Source organism: Astatotilapia calliptera, chromosome 23, assembly GCF_900246225.1.
Source record: "Astatotilapia calliptera chromosome 23, fAstCal1.2, whole genome shotgun sequence".
Lineage (NCBI taxonomy): Eukaryota > Metazoa > Chordata > Actinopteri > Cichliformes > Cichlidae > Astatotilapia > Astatotilapia calliptera.
In genome coordinates, this window is record NC_039323.1 from 5049726 (window position 1) to 5058105 (window position 8380).

Below are 8380 nucleotides of genomic sequence, written 5' to 3' on the forward strand. Positions count from 1 at the left end.
CTACTACATTTATGTACTCCCCGTAGCTCTGAGGTTAAGAAAAAGGAATAAAATACAACTACTTATAGATTTACTTCATTTGATAGAATTGTTAGCTGTGGCATATCTGTGCTGGAATTCAAATATGCATTGTAATATGAAGCAAAATAATGAAAAGAAACAAAAACTTAAAAAAATCTAAAATGATCATAGCTATATAATCATCAAATACAAAAAACTCAACATCACAGTTGCATTTGACCACTGAGGCACTGAAACACCAAAGCCTCTGCAAAGCTGCAGCTCCGGAATAGCAATCAACATCAAACAGAGAGTCAAGTACAAGACACAGCACTCACAGGCTGCAGTCAATGAAGCTCTCACAGAAGGTATTGGTCCTCGCTGGCCTTTATTAGGTTTACTGAGAGTGCCCTCTTCTGTCATTTCAATGAATTTTATAAATGACATTGCAAAAATAGCAAAAGCGATTATAATTTTGTATATCTGAAGAACACACATTCTCGCCCACACACACACACACACATGCATGCACGCACGCATGCACACAGGCTAACCTTATTGTTGATTTACTCGTCCTAATTAATTTCCTTCTAGGCATATTGATTGATATGAAAATTCCATTGTACAAAATCAGTAAAATTACATGTAACAACAAAGAAGATATATATGTATATATATATATATATATATATATATATATATGTATTTTAAAGAAGCACAAATGCAGATCTTATGTGCACTTTTTAAAAAAGTATATCTCTCATGCCCATTTTGCAGCTTCTCACCTGACTGAAGCTGTCAGTGAAGCTTGACAGCCCTGAGTCTACCACAATGGAAAACTGTGGTGTTGAACAGGAAGCCATGAGGTGCGCTTGTGTAGGAGGTGCTGAGGTAGAAACAGGGTAGTTCAGAAGTTAGAGTGCTTACTGCAGCACTATCGTCTTCTATTTTTAACCTGACTGTGGTCTTAACTTTCTAATCTTAATTGCTTGCACTAAGCACAATTTGTTTAGAGTCAGTCCACAACTACAGTTTCAGAATAGCTTGCTGCAAGCAAAAGTTTGTGTCGCGGCCCTTTAATTGTAAGTTCAGTCAACAGTAAAACAGTCATTGTCTTTCCACTTTATAGTGTGTGTATGATTGAGGTGGGAAGGTCGGGGGTGTTTATTGTTTACATTTTAATAATTTTGTACTCTTGCATTTCAGCTTTCCTTTTGGGTGAGAATGATTCATCTTTTTATTCAAACATTTTTGTGCCCTTCTTGTTTTTGTTTTTGTTGTTGTTGTTGTTTTTTATGCATCACTGATTTGTAATCTCAGCAGCACAAGGCTTAAACTGCAAGGTGTTCCTTAACCTAACCCACAGTTTGAGAAAGCGGTTTACTGTAAGGGACTGGGCCATCGTACACATACTGCCACCTAGTGGAATAACACAGAATTGCATTATGTTTTGTTTTGTTTTGGTTTTTCAAGGCAATGACTGTACGGTACAGAAGAGAGATGACAAATTAAAGGAAAAAGCAGAACCCTCAACCACAACAGGAAGAGCATTCATTGCCTTTGTTATGTTAGTTTGGGCCCTCTTGTCACCTTAGAGGTTCAGGTTACTGCAAATAAGCACTATGCTGTTCAGTGTAGTGTAGGCTGTACAATAATTGTTTTGATCTTGTGAAGAACTTCTGTTGCGATGAGTGATGAGTGTGCTTGAATCCAAGATGACAATGTCCTTATTCATGGGGCATGACAGGACACTGGATGGCTTGGTGATTATGAAAATATTTGAATCACATGCTATACTCCAGTGTCACTTAAACTCATCTGAAGTAAACACCTGTGGCAGATTTTGGATATTAAAGGACAGAACAGCTTTTAAAAAGTAGGTTCCAATCTTTCAGTGGAGTTAGATGATTTTTCAAAGCTTCAGTCCTTTTTAAAAATAATCTTTTAAATCCTTTTATTATTTTTGTTTGTGTTTTTTCTGGAAAAAAGGATATTGTTGGTGGAGTTGGTGGATACTTGAGATGAGAAGAAAAAAAAAGAGAATTTATTATCTGAACATATAAGGTTTTAAGATAATGCTCATAGGAAGCATGAAGGACCATTCACATGTATCTAAATGACATTTCAAGTATAATCTGAAGATTCTTGTTTTTCCCACATTTGAGGAGTCAGTAATGAGATGTAAAGTTGGTTATGGAGTCCACCATTAATGTAACTGAAGTAGGCATCTAGTGTCTGCACCATTCTTGTGCCAGTATGCTGATTTATGAAGAGGCCTCAAGCCTTGCTTTAGCTCTTTCTGAAAACTCTAACCTTCAGTTATTAATATGATTAATATTCATTAATAGTCATTACTCGTTACAAAATTTTGCAATGTATATTTTAGTTATATAATCGAGAGTTGCTAAATATTTAAAGAAAAGTTGATTTCATATGAAAACCAAGGCTTAGATGTGAATGACTCTCATAATTTTAAATATAAATACTAACTTCTACTCTAAAGTTTTTACTGTTTTTTAGCGATAAATATGCCAAATCATTGTCATATATTTTAATATTGTGTTGCTCTGGTTTGAAAAAGAATGAGAGATCAGGTTAAGCATTAAATATTCTTCCTGGAACAGTCTCCAGCCCCATCTCTGGACTCCTCACCTCGTAGCGGTATTAGACAAGGAGCCAGCGTCAAGTAGTTTTCCTCATTTGAAAAGAAACATCAATTAAAACATCAAACCTTTATTTTTGGGTTTCCAGTATCATGTTTTGTGAATCTAAATTTATGAACAAGTATATAGTATTTGAAGGCTTTTTTAATTACAGCAATGTAAAACTGAGAACATTTGATCCTAAGCAGGATCGATCTATACTTTTATGTGGTTCATGCCAAATTCTGAACTTACGTCTAAAAGTCACAGCAGAAATCAAGATTTATTCGACCATATTTTTCCCGTCTTCTGTTGTACATTTTGGTGATATGACATGAGTTATAGCCTCAGTCTCCTGTTCTTAGCTGACAGCGCTGTAGTTTTCTCCTGCTGCTGTGGTTATTTGAGTTACTGTTGCCTTCCTCTCAACTTGAAGCACTCTGGCCTTTGTGCTCTGACCTGTGGCAACAACGATGAATTTTCATCCAATGACATACCACATAGTGGATATTTTCAATTTTTCAGATCTTTTTATATGAACCTTTGAGCTTATGTGGAGAAATCTCAAAAAATTAATAGCTTCTGAAATTCTCAGACCAGTTGCCAGTCATTCGGACCTTGGCACAAACAGCCAATTTCAAAGTCACCTCCATTTCCATCCCTATTCTAATGCTTAATTTGAATTCGAGCAGGCCATGTTGATCATGTCTACGTGCCTAAATGCTTTGGGTTGCTGGTGTATGATTGGCTGATTAGATAATTGCTTTACTAAGCAGTTCAACAGGTGTACTTAGTGTAAAATGGTGGTCGATAATCACTGGCTACTAATGAAATATAAAAGTTTTAGGGTTTTTATGTTTGTTTGTTTTTTTAGGTGTACAGAATACTGAGTATGTGAATATGTGAACACTATATGTGTTGTTAGTCTCTCTCTTGATGTGAGTTTAATTACAGCAATGTAAAAAAGGAAACTGCCACATGGTGGCACTAAAAGCAAAATAAAAAGGGGTACCAAACTATGAACATTAATACATTCAAAACACCATGTTAGTCACTGCTTAGTATGACTATAGGCCAGGCCATCTGGGCCATCTCCAAAGATGGAATAATGGAGCATCAATCTCTAAAAGTATATTAATAGAATTTAGTGACTGCATCAAGTAAACAGTAAATTAATCATAATTTCTGAGCAAAAGCTTGTTGTTTGTTAAGTTTCTAGTAGTAAAAGTTCTCCTAGAGCACTTTTCATCATCAATCAGGGTTACATTACAGTTTTAAATAGGCGTGTTTATCGATTTCTGTTCATCTCCAGCCAAAGACAAGTCTCACATATAAGGTAAATTCTCCCTTGGACCACAACTTAAAGAAAGACCAGAAATAACATTAAATATTACCATCATGTTTACAGCATTGTAATGCTTCTCGGGTTAATAGAGCACTTTTAAATTAGCATATTATTGAGTGTTTATTCAATATTACATGTAACAAAATGCCTCAGACTTTTGGTCTTATTTTAGTAACTGTTTCCTTCCTACCCACTCAGCAGTCTGACCATTCCTCTCTAAACTCTCGCATCAGGTGCTGCTCTAGCTTGGATCATGAAAAACACTTTAGATGGCTGAGTGGGAAAATACCAGTTTCTGAAATACTCAGACCAGCCTGTCTGGAACCAAAAACCATGTCACATTCAAGTTCACTCAAACCACTTTTGTATGGTCAGTTTGAACTTGAGTGAGTCTTATTGTCAACATGCTCAAATGCCATCTGGTTAGCAAATTAGACATTTTATTGACAAACGGATGAACAAATGTATCTAATAAATATATAAAACCTTTTATTTTACTTTTTACAAGTGAATTTAATATTATGTATGTAAATATGTGTATATGTATGTAGTCTTAATATTTCTTTAACTGCAACAATGTAAAAAAGAAAACCACCTCATGGTGGCACTAGAGGTAAAACATTACCAAGTTCAAAAAGGTTAGTCATGAGGATTTGAACAGTCATCCATGTTACATAAATTATCCTTATATTAGACATAATAGACATAAGATGGTTGAACATGTTTACTAAAAGGCCAAAGTCCCTTGTTTTTGTTTATATAACTAGATAGCACGTTGAATCATTTATCTATCTATGAGGAATGTAAACAGAACATCTCATACTATGCAAATAATACAAACAACCTCTGTTCCAAAAAGTGAGAAATGTGTCAAATGTAAATAAAAAATGAATACAATGATTTGCAGTTGTCAAAAGCCTATATTTTATTGATACTACAAAACAGATAATGTATCAAATGTTTAAACTGAAAAAAAAATGAGAGCTTTTTGAATTTTATGGCAGCAAAAAGTTGGGACATTGCCATGTTTACCACTGTGTAGCATCTCCTCTTTTAACAACTGTCCATAAAAATCTGACATCCGAGGAGACCAACTGCTGCACTTTCGTGGGAGAAATGCTGTCCCATTCTTGTCGTTGTCATGTTTTTTTTCATGATGCTCCAAATGTTTTCAATTAGTGAAAGGCCTGGACTGCAGGCAGGCCAGTTCAGTCTTTTCTACTGCCAAGCCATGCTGTTGTAATACACGCCGTATGCTATTTAGCATTCTCCTGCTGAAATATGTGAAGCTTTCTCTGAAAGACATTTTCAGTTTTAGAGCATATGTTGCTCTAAAACCTCTACCGTTCATTGTTAATGTTACTAATAGCTAAAGAACGTAATCCACTTTACCTCAGTCCATTTTAAATTAGCTTTGCCCCAGAAAGGATGGCAGCGTTTATGGGTCATGGATTGGATATGGCTTCCTCTTTGCTTTAACATGCATTTGTAAATGCCCCAGTGACCCATGTTCTTAAATACTGATTTCCAGAAGTGCTCCTGAGCCCAATTATTCCTACGTTTTCAATGATCTAGTGTGAATAAAATATAGGATATTGTGTTTTTCAGATAATTGCATTTGGTTTTTATTTACATTTTACACACCCTCCCAATTTATTTGCAGCTGGGGTTGTATAATAACTGAAAGGTGCCAGATAAAACATGGGAAAACTGACTAGTGAACCAAATTAGAAGAAGCTGATCTACAGGTATAATATGAATACATGGGGACTCAACGGAAGCGATAGCCAACAAAAACATTAGTGCAGTGTATTTCTGTGTAGTCTCTGTGTAGTTTCATATTAAAACACAATTTTGCCTTTGTACAGATGTAATTTGCCTGGTTTGTAACACTGGTATGAATATCTTAAAGCACTAATCACCATTAAGTTTATCTTAGTGTATTTTAACATCAATGACAGCATACAGTAGATTTTACGTTGGCTTAAACTTGAATGTTTTAAAATAAAATGTTACAAATATAAATTTTTTGCTCAATTCATAATATTATCCTAAACATGTACAAATAAGCTCCCCTAAATAGTTTTAAATTCAACTTCATTTGTGGTAATGAAAGTTAGTGTCTGATATATCATTCTTGTCGAAGGAAAACAGGGGGTCCCAAGTACTGAGAAAATGCAGTGGGAAAGCTTTAAAAGCAAATATCACACACCTTTGATATACTTTATTATTATTTATTTAGAGCAAAGTAGTACCATATCCACACATGTCACATCTAAAAAAGCTCAATAACTGGATACAGAAAAATATGCTTTAAAAAGTAATCACAATAACACTTTTTTTTTGCTGTATGATGTTACGTTTTTGTTTTTGGGTTGTTGTTTTTTTATTTTGTCTTTTTACAGTGATTGGGATAAGTATTTTGGGGATTGAACCTTATTCTAATCTCATTTAAGAGCGATTTACTTCAGTGGTGCAAATATTGTGACATGATCCATCACGCATTCGACGTATTAGTATTTCCCATTACCATTGATTATGGAATTGATCCATACTTTGTAGGTGGGTATCTTAGTATACCTATGGATTGATGAAGCACTGGGAGTTGGGCTACTGCTGGTGGACACCACCCCATATGCCTTTCCATCTCCACAGACTAATGGACCACCAGAGTCTCCCTGAAAAGCATTAATACATGTGCAAAAAAATGATCGTTTCTGACTAAAAGTTAAATTTTTTCATGTTACGTTACAAAAAAGTACTTACCTTGCCTGGTCCAGTCTCGCCCTTAGAGCAGTAAAACATTTCCATAGCACACCTCTCATCATCAGTCAGGGTTACATTAGCTTCCAGGAGTTTCAAAGACATATGGCTTCCTTCTTTTGTTCTTCCCCAGCCAGAGACGACACATGATTGTGGCAGAGAGCCATCGCCATGGTCTGCGAGAGCAACGGACTTCACTTTATCGTTAAATTCTGCCTTGGACTTCAACTTAAGGAAAGAGCAGAGATTAAAAAATGGTTTATTAGATATTAGAATTATAGCATTTTGATGCTTATCTAAATTAAATATATTAAATGATAAATCATTACAGTAATTAACCATTATTACTTATGGCATGTTATTAAGCACAAATGAAGTCCTTTGCTTCTCCTACCTTAAGGACCATTATATCGTTTTCAAAAGTATTTGCATCGTAGTCATCATGAGGAAAGGCTTTCTCCACATGCAGGTGTTGTACACCATTCATATCATGGTAATTGTGAAGACCCAGGAATATTTTGTACGTTCTGAAATACAATAAGAGCAAAACTGTTAAGTGACAATAAAGAGATTATTTATTTATATATTGTGTTCAATAAAATAAACATATATGGAGCCATCATAAAACATATTTCCCAGTTTCAAGACTTATCTTATTAGGGGCATTAGAATCTCTGGTAGTTAAACATAAAGTGTGTTTAACCTACTCAGCATGGCAGTGGGCTGCAGTCAACACAAAATTCTCATTCAGAAGGAAGCCACCACAGTGTCCTGAATGACCATTTGCCTTGTTCTGCTGTAAAAGCACCATGTACGGTCTGCTATGTGGCACGGTCTCATGGCCACCGATGATTTCCCCTGTGTGGACTGAAATAAAAATCAAATACCTTATAAAACAAAAACATACTGTCTTATAGTTCAGACATGATGCAATACATAATGGATGCTTTGATGAAGGCACACTATTGGGGGAGCCCCTGTATGCCTTTATGAAACTCTGTGAGGACAGAACTCAATGTGTCTTCACCAGTTCTGCTTCATAACCAGTGGTATTCCATAATATTTATCTGTATGCTATAAATTTATTTATCCATCATATAACTTATTCTATGCAATCACTGCTGCACAGAGGCAAAGCAGATCTCTTCATGAATTACATAATATAATACATCTATCTGTAATCTTACCTTGATCATGAAGAATCAGCAAAACAGTGAGTATTGCCAGGTTAAAGTGGGCAAACATGATGAGACAAAAGGCAGGCTGAGATCCTGAAGAGCAGTGGGACACATCACTGACAGCTTCACTCTTTAAATACTTCATTATATTTGAGACAGAAGGACGTCCTTGTGTTATTTGCATATGCAAATGATGTGGCCTTGAACCACATAAGGAACACCTCCACAGCCTGACAAAAACTCTTATTTTCATAGTATTACATTACATATATATATATATATATATATATATATATATATATATATATATATATATATATATATATATATATATATATATATATGTATATATATATATATATATATATATGTATATATATATATATATATATATATCCATAGGTCCCTCATCCTATTCAGGCATACATGGTTATGGCATACATGGAACGCCA

General features: G+C 35.0%; 1 pseudogene; it reads right to left on the bottom strand.

Annotated features, from left to right (window-relative positions):
• Positions 1 to 6303: 6303 nt before the first annotated feature.
• On the bottom strand, positions 6304 to 8140 carry LOC113016784 (granzyme E-like; annotated as a pseudogene).
• Between the last annotated feature and the right edge of the window lie 240 nt (positions 8141 to 8380).